We start from the raw sequence: 14,760 nt of genomic DNA, 5'->3' as shown, positions 1-14,760 counted from the left end.
TCTATTAAATCTCTATCATTCTTGGTCTTAAACTCCAACAAAAACACAAATGGGCTGGAGAGAGAGCATGGAGGTAAGGCGTTTGTCTTGTATGCAGAAGGACAGTGGTTCGAACCCGAGCATTCCATATGGTCCCCTGAGCCTACCAGGAGTGATTTCTGAGTGTAGAGCCAGGAGTAACCCCTGATTGTGACCCAAAAACCAAAAAGAAAAGAAAAAGAAAAATACAAATTACATTTCATTAGTTATAGTGATGTAATAAAGAAAAATGCAGAGTGTCATGAGAGTTTGGAAGAAAAATAGATGAGTCAGTGAAGGTTGTCCTGAAAATTATACTTTTACAGATATTCAAATCAAGTTGTTAGGAATTGTCTAGGTGGGATGAGAGAAAGAGGGTATTTAGGTAAGGTATTAATCTGTAATTAATATTAATAGGAAGGAGGTACTGGAATTTGAGGCTAAAATAGTTGACTGCAATTTATCTGCAAATGAAAGGTAACATTATCTTTCATAATTTTGAGAAGAGAATGTAAAAATGTAAACAAGTACTTAAAAATATTCCTTTGGGAGATGAATATCCACACATATCCACACTAGCAAAAAACAGTCTCAAAAATCTACTCTTTATGCAAGTAAGAGGCTAAGAATGGTTAAATTCAATGCTTTTCAGAACTCTCAAAATTGACCAGCAGCTTGCCAAAGTCTTAGAATATTTAAATGGTGGTCTCAATAAGAACAAAGCACCCCCATATTCTATTCCAACCCCCTACTCCCTAGTTTTCTAATTGTCTTGAAAAGGAGCAGCTTTGAACCATAGTGGTTCAGCACCGTAACAGTCAGTAGAAGATACACAGACGTTTTCTTGCTCTATTTTTAGGCCATAATTATTGACGTCGGGGCTTACTCCTAGTTCTGTCCTCATGATATTTTGGGGACCATATCCAGTGATGAGAATTGAACATGGATCTACTGCCTTCAAGGCAGCCACCTTAAACTTTGCCTTTTATCTCCAGTCCCGCACAGAGGTATTTAACCCTCCCCAAAAAACCAAACCCAGAGAATTGTTACTATCTGGAAAACTTCTGGGGAAAATTTTTCATTCATTGAGATTGTGTTTATTTGCTCTGAGTCAGAATTGCTCACAGGGGGCCCGGAGAGATAGCAGAGCGGCGTTTGCCTTGCAAGCAGCCAATCCAAGACCAAAGGTGGTTGGTTCGAATCCCAGTGTCCCATATGGTTCCCCGTGCCTGCCAGAAGTTATTTCTGAGCAGACAGCCAGGAATAACCCCTGAGCAACGCTGGGTGTGACCCAAAAAACCAAAAAAAAAAAAAAAAAAAAAAAAGAATTGCTCACAGTGTAACATCCTTTTCCAGGTTATTACTGGTAGCCATGACAGGCTCTTAACACTATAGTTATATAAGGCAGTGATATTAAGGCAAATAAGGGAGTGAACCCCGAAACTTAAGGAATATCTGTGGAATGAGATAGTTGGCTTTGAAAGGATTTCCCCTATACTTGCTTTTAGCAATATGAAAATATGTCTAAATGCCCAGAAATATGCTGTAGAGAATTAAAAAAGATTTCTGGGACTTGAGAGATAGTAAGCATTAAGGTTCTTATCTTGCATAAGATTGACTCAGGTTGGGTCTTACCCTGAGCACATGAGTGATCCCTGAGTTCAGAGTCAAACGTAAGCCCTGAACACCAAGTGTGTGTCAAGTGTGACCCAAAAACAAACCAAAAAAGTCAAACCCTCAAAATAAAAAAAAAAAAAAACAACAACCAAATCAAAAAAGTAAAAAAGAGAATTTCTGGAGATTTAGAAAGCTACACACATGGGCGAGGTTATATGCACAAAAAGTTAATAAGGCCCTAATTTCTTACCTATAGCCTCCCCTAATAGGGTAGAGCAAGTGAGAATGTAGATTTGTAAATTTTTGTTTTCTTTTACTTTCACACCATACACAGAGGTGCTCAAGGCTTACTCCTGGCTCTGCCCTCAAAAATTACTCCTGGTGATTCTCCGGGAACCATACGGTATGCTGAGGATGAAGGGAACCCAAGTCAGCCACACATGTCAGGCAAATGCACTACCTGCTGTGCTATTTGTAAAGTTCTTAAATTTGTCTTTGTCTTATTACTAATCAGGCATTTTATAATTAAGTAGGGACATTAGTCTGTGACCAGACTTAAAAAAAAACACATTGTTTTCTTTATAAAAATCAAGAAGTTCTCTAGATAAACAGCAGCAATGTCAATGATAAGCACCATAGAAAGCAATAATAGGGGCCGGCGAGGTGGCGTAAGGTGTCTGCCTTGCAAGCACTAGCCAAGGAAAGATCCCGACCAGGGTTCGATCCCCCATCGTCCCATATGGTCCCCCCAAGCCAGGGGCAATTTCTGAGCGCTTAGTCAAGAGTAACCCCTGAGCATCAAACAGTTGTGGCCTGAAAAACAAAACAAAACAAAACAAACAAACAAACAAAAGGAATGAACCTTGAGCACTGTGGTTAAGGTTCAACAAATCAAAAGAAAGCAATAATAAAATAATTCTGTGGAAGGGAAGATTCTAATTTCTAGAATTTATATAGTTTAGAATAGTATGCCCTACTAATAGGGGAAAGAAGTCAATATGTATTTTAATATGTTCAAAAGTTATACTTACAGTTAAAACTTCAAAGAATATTTAAATATGTTCAATCCAAGTAAATTAAATATAAAAATACGTATTTTGAAATGCAAGACCAATGCCTCTCAAGTTAAAAAAAAGCATGAGTAAAAACAAAATAATCAAATAGTTATTCTGTAGTTGAAAGGTGAAAAAGATGACTAGAACAAATAGAAAGTATTTTATATGATAAAAGAAGGAATCAATAAATGTAAAGAGGATATCCATTCCCAAGATTGAAGAAAATGAATGGAAAAAAATTACTCTTTGAGATCAGTGATACTCTATCAAGCCTAAAAACATATTTAAATAGTCCAGAAAGAAACGATAATAAAAGAATCGGTAAAAGATTTTATTAAGAAATGTTGATTTGGGCCCGGAGAGATAGCACAGCGGCGTTTGCCTTGCAAGCAGCCGATCCAGGACCAAAGGTGGTTGGTTCGAATCCTGGTGTCCCATATGGTCCCCCGTGCCTGCCAGGAGCTATTTCTGAGCAGACAGCCAGGAGTAACCCCTGAGCACCACCCGGTGTGGCCCAAAAACCAAAAAAAAACAAAAGACAAGAAATGTTGATTTTGGGTATAGTGATATAGTTCAGCAGATAATGTCCTTCCTTTGCATAATGCTGACGCACATTTAATCCCTAACACTACAACACTGAAACTGACCAAGAGTGATCTCATGCACAAAGCCAGGAGTAAGCTCTAAGCAAAGAAGCTCCTTAAATACAAAAAATCTAATGTAGCATCATTTATTTATCTGTTTATCAGTTTATTTGGCCAATGGCAAAATCCAAGAGGTCTATAGGTTTGATATTATGAAAGGTTTTGCCTATGTTTTCTTCTATATGTTTTATAGATTCAGGTCTACTATGGAGGTCTTAATCTACTTTGAATTGATATATATACATATTGTAGGGAAGGAGTCTAAATTCATTACTTTTACTTGTGATGGACCAATTTTTCCAACACTATTTCTTGAATAGACTTTCATTGTTTTACTTCAGTTCTTTTTTCAAAGATTATATGGAAATATGCACAAGGATATATCTCTGGACTCTCCATTTGATTCTGTTGGTCTGAGGGTCTATTCTTTTTCCATTACTACTCTTTCTTGATTAGTATAGTTTCATAGTATAATTAAGTTTGGAAAAAAATAAAGTCTAGAAAGAAATCTAAATAGATGAGCAAGAGAGTAAAAGAGCAAAGATAAAATGATAATGGACATATCAAAAGTTTCCAATTCTTTAGATAATAGAAAGCAAGGAAACACTCAAAATATTGAATTAATAATAAAAGGAGAAATATATATGTATATACATATATATAACTCCCAAATTATCAATGTTACAAATAAAGGAATATGAGACTCTTAACATAGCTTAACATATGCCAAGAAATGTGATAACAGATTAATAAACAAATTACAGCATTCACCAAAACTGACTCAATACAAAATATTTGAATAAAAATAACAAGCAAATTAATTGATTTCATTATTCAAAATAAAAGTCCTGCTAAGATAAGTCCAAACTGAGTTTGCTAGTAAATTCTACCAAATAATTAAAGAATTAAGCTTTGAAAATTATTACTTGAGCTTAGTTTTGTTCTGCTATTAAATATGTCAAAGATGACAAAAACCTAGAACAATATCATACAAAAGAGAGCAACAATCCTGTTCAATTTCTATATAACCAAACCAATCAACATACAAAAATAGTTTTATGTGTCAACTAAGTAGGATTTATCCTATAAATGAAAGGCTGATTTAACATTGAAAAATTAATTTATGTGGCCCACTCTATTAACATAAAAATAGACGATAATCAAATGATCATATCTGCATATGGAGAAAAAGCAATTGAAAACATTTCTGTTAAAAAGCTCAATAGACTTAGATTAGAATAATATTCCTTCAGTCCAATAAAGGACAATTACATAACACCCATTGCACACATGTATTACCCTGCTTTCAAAAAAGAGCAGGAACAATATGATGGTAAACAGCTTCACTACATTCATTCAGTAATTTAGGAGATTCTTGTCAAGTTAATTAACACATAAAAGAAATAATATATATCCCAAGTAAAAGAATCCTTAATCATATGATGTGTTACTGTATAAAGAGGATATAATATGCCCTATATAGCAATTTTTCTACATTTAGCCAAATTTGAAGGGACAGAACCAATAAACAGTTACAAATTATAATTCTGAACTAACTGAATTCTGAACTAACTAAACATTTAATTTAAAAACTTTATTTTGCAGTGGCATTCAAGAACAAGAATCAGCTTCACAAGAGATGAAAAATGCAAAAATTAAAAAATTAGAGATGTGGAGCCAGAGAGATAGCACAGCGGCATTTGCCTTGCAAGCAGCCAAGCCAGGACCTAAGGTGGTTGGTTCAAATCCCTGGAGTCCCATATGGTCCCCCGTGCCTGCCAGGAGCTATTTCTGAGCAGATAGCCAGGAGTAGCTCCTGAGCACCGCCGGGTGTAGCCCAAAAAACAAAAAACAAAACAAAACAAAATTAGATATGCTTATAATCATGGTGCTTAAATAAAGATTTATATTAAAAATTTAAAAAAATAGAAATGAGGGGCCCAAGTGATAGCACAGTGGTAGGGCATTTGCTTTGCAGGGGGCTGACCTAGGATAGACCTGGGTTCAATTGTTAGAATCCCATCTGGTTCTCTAAGCCTTCCAAGAAAGATTTCTGAGCACAGAACCAGGAATAACCTTTGAGCACAGCTGGGTGTGGCCTAAAAACAAAACAAACAAACAAACAAACAAAAAAAAAACCAATAGAAATAATCTAAGTAAATAGAAAGATATCTTATCTTCATGAATCAGAATAATTAGTATGATGAAACTATTAGCCTAATTGATCTCTAATTCTGATACAATCCTTATCAATATACCAGATAACTTTCAAACAGCAGTTGATAACTTGATTCTATTATTTATATGAAAAGAGAAGGGATTTAGAATAGCAAGAAACAATTGACAAAGAACAAGTTTGAAGTATTACACTTCCCAATTTGGAAATCTAACTAAAAACTGAAAGTGAGTAAAATCATATGGTATTTGTAATACAGAGGACATACAGCCATACCCTATTTTCTGGTTCAATTTAATTCAACCATGTCTTAAAATTTTCAGTTTAATTAAAGATATTCACTTTCTTGGTGTAATTTTTTCTGTTTTACATGTAATTCTATATTCTAATCTATATTGTCAAATAAAGTCTAATTCAGAAATATATATTATATTTATGGTCATTTGACTTTTGATAAAGTGCCAACATTCTAACTTGCCCTGACCAACTAAAAGGGAAAGCAAGCATTAAAGAAATGGTGTTAAAGCAATTGGGTATTCGTGTACTGAAAGAAATATATGTAGTTTGATAAATATACATAATTATAGGGGCTGGAGAGATAATATGGTAGGAAAGGTGCTTGTTTGTGCGTGACTTGTGTTTGAATTCCAACACCATATATGGTTCCTCAAGCTTTTGCAGGAATGATTCCAGAGTAGAGTCAGTAATAAGCCCTGAGCACAACGAAGTGTAACCCCAAAGCAAAAAAAAAAAAAAAAAAAAAAAAAAAAGCTCAATTCTTGAGCTCACTATATTCTTTTTTGTTTTGTTTTTGGGTCACACCCGGCAGTGCTCAGTGGTTACTCCTGGCTCTATGCTCAGAAATTGCTCCTGGCAGGCTCGGGGGACCATATGAGATGCAGGGATTCGAACCAATGACCTTTTGCATGAAAGGCAAACGCCTTACCTCCATGCTATCTAACTATATTCTTAACCCTACCACCACTGCCCATTTTTAGTAAATCAGCAGCAATTTCATTATACATCTTGTAACTTATGATAATCACCTGAGAAGTCTTAAGCAACTTGGTTATTACTTTCCCATGTTTATATTCTTAATTTTTCACCATGAACCTTTGTACATCTTCACTTCTCCTATGTTATCCCCTCCCTTCCTATTTCAAACTTTTTTTACTGTTTTTAGAATTTACACTCCATCATCAGAAAAATCTTCAATATTTTTAGTTACTACTTTGAACAATTTCTTTACCTTCAGGCTCTCAATGAAAGATAATCTCCCATCTCTTCTCTTTCTATACTTTACTTTCGACAGTTTCATTCAGACAACTCTCTGCTCATGTATTCCAAAGTTATATATGTACCCAAGACTTCTCTACCTGAAGTTTAGATGTATGCATCTCTCTTTGTGTCTCTTTATGTTCTTTGTTCTCCTTTCCTTCCAACGTGTTCTGTGCCATTATTGTCTCTGTATTCTAAACTAGTCTCCTTGCAGCTTTATTATGTCCCTTATATTAAAAAATCAGCCAAGTGCCCCAGACTAACAACTCTAAAAAACAGAAACCTCCTCTCTAAAAGAACCTCCTCTCTCCTCAAGGTGCAGAATTGTAAGGACCTCCTGCACATTCTGGTGACTCAACTTCCAGAGCCAGGGCAGAATGAAGATCATCCTGATGTACCAGCCGACTGCGGTGGCTGAAAGACAACTGGCAAAAATGAAAAACTGATTTATTTGTGGACTGTATCTAGATTCTTACCCAGACTGTGGAAGGAGGGTTTGCGAATCAAACTGTCACCCCGGGGATCTGTCCCCTAAACTTTGATTTACATGATTTGTAAATTGAGCCTTTGCTTAGAGATAACAGTGCTTTGAGGTCTGTACTCTACTTGCTTAAGGAAGTTAACTGATATTGTCTAATATTAAAATCGAAGTATAACGTATAGACCCTTGAATGAAGGAAATGATTCTTCCCTGTGATTTATAAGAGAAGGGGGGGGGGATGTAAGAACAAAAGCCCCCAGTAAAGCTACTGTAAAGTACTTTTCTACTCTACAACCTTCCCATAGGCAGAGGGTATTAGTCCTAAGATAAAACAGCAAACTGTATCTTCTAAATGGCAAGACACTCTTTGTTCTGCTGAAATAGAGAAACTAGACAGTCCAAATGTTCCACCAGGTAAGGACCCCTCGACACAAAGTTGAGTCAGCAATAAGTTGGGACATTAATCCTAAGATTTTATGTGATCTGTGTGCAAATGAAAATGGGCCAATTATGTAAGTGCTGAAGGATGAATTGCTGTATTAACCAATTAAATGCTTGTATTGTTGATGCTTGTAAAGCCCTATATAAACTTAAGCTTAGAAGTTTGAATTGGGGTCCTTGTCAAGACTGCACTGAGTTAGATGAGACTTGGACCTTGGCTACTTGAATAAACTCCCTTTGCACCTTGTAAACAAATAAACAAAAAAATCAGCCAAAGATTTTTTTAGTTTAGGCAAATATTGCAATTCCTCTGCTCAAATTCCTTCACTAATTCATTTCAATAAAAGTAGGAGCCAAATGCTTATAACAATTTTCTACTCATCATACTTCCTCTTCATACTTCCAAGCAAAACCTGGTGTGTAGAAACATACTCCCTAGACCTGCTTTTCATGGATCTATGTGTTGTCCATTAATTCATTTTATTCAGCATTTAGCTCAATTCCTCAAATACAACCCTCTCAGCAAGACTTACATTAAACACTGTATTTAAAATTAAATTTTCTCATAATCTCTAGCATAGAACTTAACCTGACTTCTATATGATCTCTTGATTCTGTTTGATACTTTGTTCAACATTTTCTTTTTCTTCCAGATATGCTTATAATTATTAAACATGTATCTACATCAATTATTTTCCAGGTTTTTTAATTTTTTAAGAACCTGTTATAAGATAAGCACTTTTATGGAGAATGCACTGTCTAGTTTGGTTTATTCTCCAAAACATTGCAAGAAATCACTAGAAGAGTTTCTAACACAGAGTAGGTACTTATGTATTTTTAATGTATGTTTTTTGAATATATTTAAACACTCTATGCTCAAGTATTATTATCTTTCAAAGAATATAAAAATGTTCTTAATCCCTTTAGAAATAAAATAAACCTTGCTCCCAATCTTTTTCAGATAGACAAAATGCTATATATATATTTTTAAAAGCCTCCTACAAAATCAGTCAGATACACTTCAGCATAAACTGTGTCTAACCAATTTATAATACACTTTCTAAAATACTTTCCATTTAAAATTTTTCTGACTTCTTAAAACTAGGCCATCTTACTTGAAAGTTTGGTTCATCCTCAATTATTTTTAAACTGTCCTTTTTATGAAGAAAGATAAAGAGAATTGTTGATTAACTTTTTTTTAATTTAATTTTGAAATTTATCTGCTTACTGCTTGGATATGTTCCTTGAGTTATAAAGATTTTTGGATTCTGCCTTCCTTCCGATCCATCTCTGATGAATCCAGATAATAGATTAAATACCTATATTCTTATATTGTCTATGTCAAACTCTGGGGGGCATTCCAAAAATAATAATAAATAATAATAACAATAATAATAATGAAGAAGAAGAAGAAGAAGAAGAGGAAGAAGAAGAAGAAGAAGAAGAAGAAGAAGAAGAAGAAGAAGAAGAAGAAGAAGAAGAAGAAGAAGAAGAAGAAGAAGAAGAAGAAGAAGAAGAAGAAGAAGAAGAAGAAGAAGAAGAAGAAGAAGACATGGAGCTGGAGCGGTGGTGCATGCGACTAACCTAGGACAGACCCCAGTTCGATTCCGGGTCCCATATGGTCCTCCAAGCCAGGAGCAATTTCTGAGCGCATAACCAGGAGTAACCCCAAAACGTCACTGAGCGTGGCCCAAAAAAAAAAAAAAACAAAATAAAAAAGACATGTGTCATCTGTTTTTTTTTTTAATCATGATGCAACTATTTTATTAAACATATGGATCACAACATACTTTGTGAAATAGTTGATTCTTTCTGTTGCCCAGCAGAGCCTCTCTTAGGTCCTGTGTTTATAGAAATTCACGGTAGCAGTCCTGACAAGAGAAAGCAAAGTACCATCTGAAAAGAACCACAGAGCCAAGAACAACTGCAGGGCTTACTGGGATTTCTGGACAGCTCCAATCCTGATCATCTCTCCACAGGAGAGAATCATTTCAGTCCCACTGCTCCAGTCTCTGGGCAGCAGCATTCTTTCAATTCTAGCTGTCTTGTAGTTGCAAGCAGCAGATCAGTAACTTCTTTAAGGAAATCTTTCTGGTTTACATCCCTGTCAGCTGCCCATCTCGCTTTGAGCTTCAAAAAACAGATAGGCAGGAATAGTCACAAGGATGTCAATTGAAACCTTTTATTGATGAAGCCTACTTCTTAGAAGTAAGCTGGCCAAATATGTGCAAAGTTGTAAAAATATTTCAGCTAGGAAAAAAATCTCAGGGACCCAATTAGATTCAGTTATTCTGCATCTGTGGATCTAAAATAAAAATTGTTTCCTTATGTTTTTGGGACACACTTATCTTTGCTCAGAGCTTGTTCTTGTGCTTAGTGAAAACTATCAGGGTCAGCTATGTGCAAGGCAAGCACCTTATGATGTACTCATTTTTATGGCTCCAGGACCTTTTTAAGTAGAGTAAATTCTGACCAAATTTATAGGGATGCTCAAATCTGAAGGGAGATAAAACACTTGATTGTATAAAATAGCAGACATCATCAAATGCATCATAACCAAAGACATATATAACCTGTGCTTTCTTTTCACTTTGATCTTATAAATTTTGTTTCAGAATCTATTTTTTTGTTGTGTTTGGTTTGGAAAATAAGTTTCTTATAAACTACATGTTTTATATTTTTATTTCTATCACTGAAAGATTATGCTGATACTGTCTCTGTCCCAAATACTGTATACCTGAAGGCAGGATTTTGTCATCCAGCCACAAGCCTTTTTCTTTGAAAATAAAAAAAAAGCAATAGGATGATATTGCATAAAATTGCTTCCATGAAAAGTGGGGATAGAAGTTTGCATTTCTCAGAAAAGCAGATATTTTAGCTGAATCAACAGAAGCACCACCTAAGACCGAGAAATTCAAGAGTTTATATTTACAGAGAAAAAAAACAACAGAGTTGGTGGAAGTATACATTTAGAGGGAAGTCAAACTGCAGATAAGGGTTGCTAATAGATGCTATGAACTGAAGGCATGAATTAGATGTATTTTGAAAGGTAAATATTAGATCGGTGTCCTATAAAGTTGAATTTTAGAAAGAGAAAGAACTATGATTATCTACCTCTGTGTTTCCCAGATCAGGATATCTGGGTCATTTGGAGTATTAGAGATAGTTATAGGGTTTTCTGTGAGCCATTTCCTCTCTTCCTTAAAAAAATCATTTTCTTCTACTGTTTTTTTTCTAAAATGCAAAACATTAGCCACAGCATCAACAATACACCTCTATTTACTGAAACTATTGCTATAGCAAAAAAGTTCTTTATAAACAAAAATATAATTTTTCCTACTTTTATTGTGTCTCATGATGATATGTAAATAGAGGTACACTGGTATTATTTTCAAGGAACACGATATTTTACATACTATTCTAAAACTTTATTTTCCTTTCTAATAATAAATTATGACCATTATTTGAGTTGGTGACTATAACTCAAAATGCAGTATTTTGAATGACTGCATAATTTTACAGCAATAAAACACCATGACTTTTAAAAACATTTATTTATTGATATTCATATTGTTCCAATTTTAAAAATATTTGGTAGCACTCTACTTAAAACATTGGTTTGACAGTTGTACTTTCATTTCCGTGATATAGAGTGCAAAGACATATTTCTGCTCTCTTGATATCAAAACTGTATTTCTTTAAAATACTAAATTATATCACTAATTATATCACTTTAGAAAGCTTTTTTTGAGAAATTTATTTTTAACTAGAAATATATAAAAAATAATCATTGATGTCTTCAAAGAAGTGATCTTGATTTATTTTACATGTACAAAGATAAATCATTATCCTTTCTGCTCTGATGGCCATCTGCTTTTGAACACATTCTTGTTTACTTTCAGCAAATAAAATATTTTCTTTTACAAACTGAAAATCACCCCTTTTTATTTATAAACCATAGATTTGTCTTTTGTGATTAGTCCTTATGAGTTCATTTAATATTATAAAATAATTATTTCTCTGCTATATATGTGGCACATTTTCTCTAGCCATTTTTTACAACTTGGCATGATTTTTTATTTTTCCTATGTACACATGAACATAGTTAAATTTCTCTCTGTTCTAATTATTTATAATTTTTAATTATTTTTTCATTCATATTTATTAACCTTTATTATACTAGAGCTATCACTTTTAATTTCACTATTACGTAATTGGACATATTTTCTATGCTTATTTATGCTTTGGTTTTATTAAATTTCTTTATTTTAGACACTGTGGCTTACAGAATTGTTAATAATACATTTATTTTAGTTGGCAAAGGAACAACCATGGGCCTGGGTGCAAGTGTGATGTAATTCACCCACCTGATTAAGTTTCATCAGGGAAGCAATCTGCATCAGATCAGTGGCCCTACAAAATCATCAGCTCTGTTTTATTCCATGGCTGCACATTTCTTCTATTCAGTTATCCATAGAACATCACATAAAAATATCACTAAAGTACAAAGGTCACAATGGGTCACATATTCCCTCCACTCTTAGTGAATGAAGAAGGTAGTTTCAACTACTATCAGTAACCTATATAGTCTCTCTCATAAGAACTTTAGAGAGAAAATGTTAAGGATGTTCAAAGAACTCAAAGAAACTGTGTAACAGACAGCTAATAAGTTTCAAGAGGATCTGAAAGTAGAAATAAGAAAACTTCAAAGAGAAATAACCAAAATGAAAAACTTGGTAGGCAAAAAGTAAAAACAATCACTGGAAGGCTTCACCAGTAGAGCAACATTTGATGGAGACAGAATCAGTGAGCTGGAACATCACAACACCTTCACACAACAAAAATGTTGGCAGTGGCCCTTAAAATAAATTAAAAGAAGATGAAAAACATACATAAAATCATTGCACATACAGCATTGAAGCTCTAGAACAAATACAGAAGCAACATGAAAATCATCAGGTCCTAGAGTGCCAGGAAGAAAATCCCAAGAATAAATAGTTAGACATCATTGTTGAGAAGTTCCCTGAACAGTACATACACCCAAATCCTGACTGCCATAAGTACCAGCAAAAGAGACCAAAACAAAAACATCACAAGACACATGCTAGTTGTAATGATAAAAATAATAGATAGAAACAGACTACTTAAATAAAGCAGCAAGAGCAAAGAAGGAAATAACTAACACGGAAGCATCCTTAATATTTACAACAGACTTATTACAAGCAACCCTCCAGGACAAAGACAGTGCTGAGATATAGTGAAAAAACTCAATGAAATGAATACTTGCCAAGAATAATTTACCTAACCAGATTTTCATTCAGGTTTTAAGGAAACATACAGACCTTCACAGATAAATAGCAGTTCAGAAATTTTACAGAATTAAAATCAAATTTAAAAGGAGAACTGTAAAGTTTATTTAAAAGCAAGATGAATTTAAAAGCATACCAAACTACTACAAAAAGATGACACAAAAACCCATGACAATAATATATCTCAATGTCAATGGATTAAATGTACCATTCAAGAGATACAGAGTGACAAAATAGATTTAAAAATTGAATTCAACATTTTGCTGTCTGCAAGAAACACATTTGAATAGTCAGAGCAAACACTGCCTCAAAGTCAAAGTTTGGAAAACAATCCTTAAAGTAAACTGCCCTTTAAAAAAGGCTGAAGTGGCAATATTAGACAAATAGACTTCAGGCTTAAAACTGTTATAATAGATAGATTATTTAATAATCATGGGAATAATCAAGAAGAAATAACACTCATAAATATATATGTACCCAATGAGGGGCCAGCAAAATACTTAGTACTTAATGCAATTGCTAATAGGCTTGAAGAAAGAATTCAATAGCAACACAATAGCAGTGAAAACTCAAACAACACCCTGCATGTCTTGATAGATCAACCAGGATAAAATTCAACAATGATATATTGGAATTGAAGGAAAAAAGGGAAGAGTGCCTTAGCAAATATATATGTATATATACATAAATATATACATTTGTACATATATACATAAAATGTATGCATATATATGACTTTACATGCCAAAAAGCTAAATACACTTTCTTTTCCAATGCTCATGGGACATTCTCCAAGATAGATCACATACTGGGCCATTAAGTCATAATACAGTTGTTTTTGTCATTTATTATTCTAACATCAATGTAAAATTCCCTCCATACTGGTCATCAGTTTCCCAATCCTTTCAATTGCCTGACCCTTGGCCAGTCGGAATAATTTACTTAATATTTTGTGTATTTATACTGGGAAATCATCATTAAAATTATGAGGGTGTCATATGGCTACATAAGCAACCAAATGGTCTAACAATATGAGGATCTGCTCATGAGGACAAGCTCATAGGGCAACAGTAGTGGTGGTTTGTAAGGGTCCTCTAAAGTGTGATCAGACAAGAGGCCAGTTTGTCCAGGAGTTTTTCTTGCTAGTTGGGCCTCTCTTTGATCAGCTACATGAGTCTATGGCACAGGTGCTTGTATAGACACAGGTGGTGGCTTTCAGGGGTTTCTGAAAGTAAGTCATTGAGTATTCAATTTTTTTTCTTCAGGGGAGAGCGTGAACGCAGTCCTCCACTACCACAAATTATGCAGTCGAGTTTCCCACATTTGGGGAAATCGCAGGGGTCAGCACACCCGGAGTGCAATGGGTGAGCCTCGCCCTGGGGAAACCACCTTCGTGATCATGGTATCTCCCCTGCCAGGTAAGTATTGAGTATTCAATTTTGTGTGTATGTGCTTTGGAATATTTAGCAAGAAGAGGTTTTTATATGTTTTTTCAGGTACTTTCATAATAAAGATATGATATTTATAAATAGATAATGTAAACTAAAATAAATTATTGATAAATGGGTTTGGGGGTTTTAATTTGCTGTTTTTTTTTTTTTTGGCATTCCCAATTAATGTTCAGAAAGGCCATAGACCAGCCAATGATTCAACTTACCAGGCCTAAATTTTAATGTGAAGGTGCATATATGTGGTGTTACTTGGGCCTTGCATTGTTGGAAATATCTGGGAGACCTCAGTA

At 34.3% G+C, this 14,760-nt stretch overlaps 1 non-coding gene across 1 annotated transcript; it reads right to left on the bottom strand.

Moving 5' to 3' along the window:
- Nucleotides 1-14,281: 14,281 nt before the first annotated feature.
- On the bottom strand, nt 14,282-14,445 carry LOC126019707 (U1 spliceosomal RNA). The gene has a single exon (XR_007499335.1). It is a non-coding gene; the product is annotated as a U1 spliceosomal RNA (small nuclear RNA).
- Between the last annotated feature and the right edge of the window lie 315 nt (nt 14,446-14,760).

Source organism: Suncus etruscus, chromosome 9 (genome assembly GCF_024139225.1).
Source record: "Suncus etruscus isolate mSunEtr1 chromosome 9, mSunEtr1.pri.cur, whole genome shotgun sequence".
Taxonomy (NCBI): Eukaryota; Metazoa; Chordata; class Mammalia; order Eulipotyphla; family Soricidae; genus Suncus; species Suncus etruscus.
This window is presented reverse-complemented; position numbering and strand designations above follow the sequence as displayed.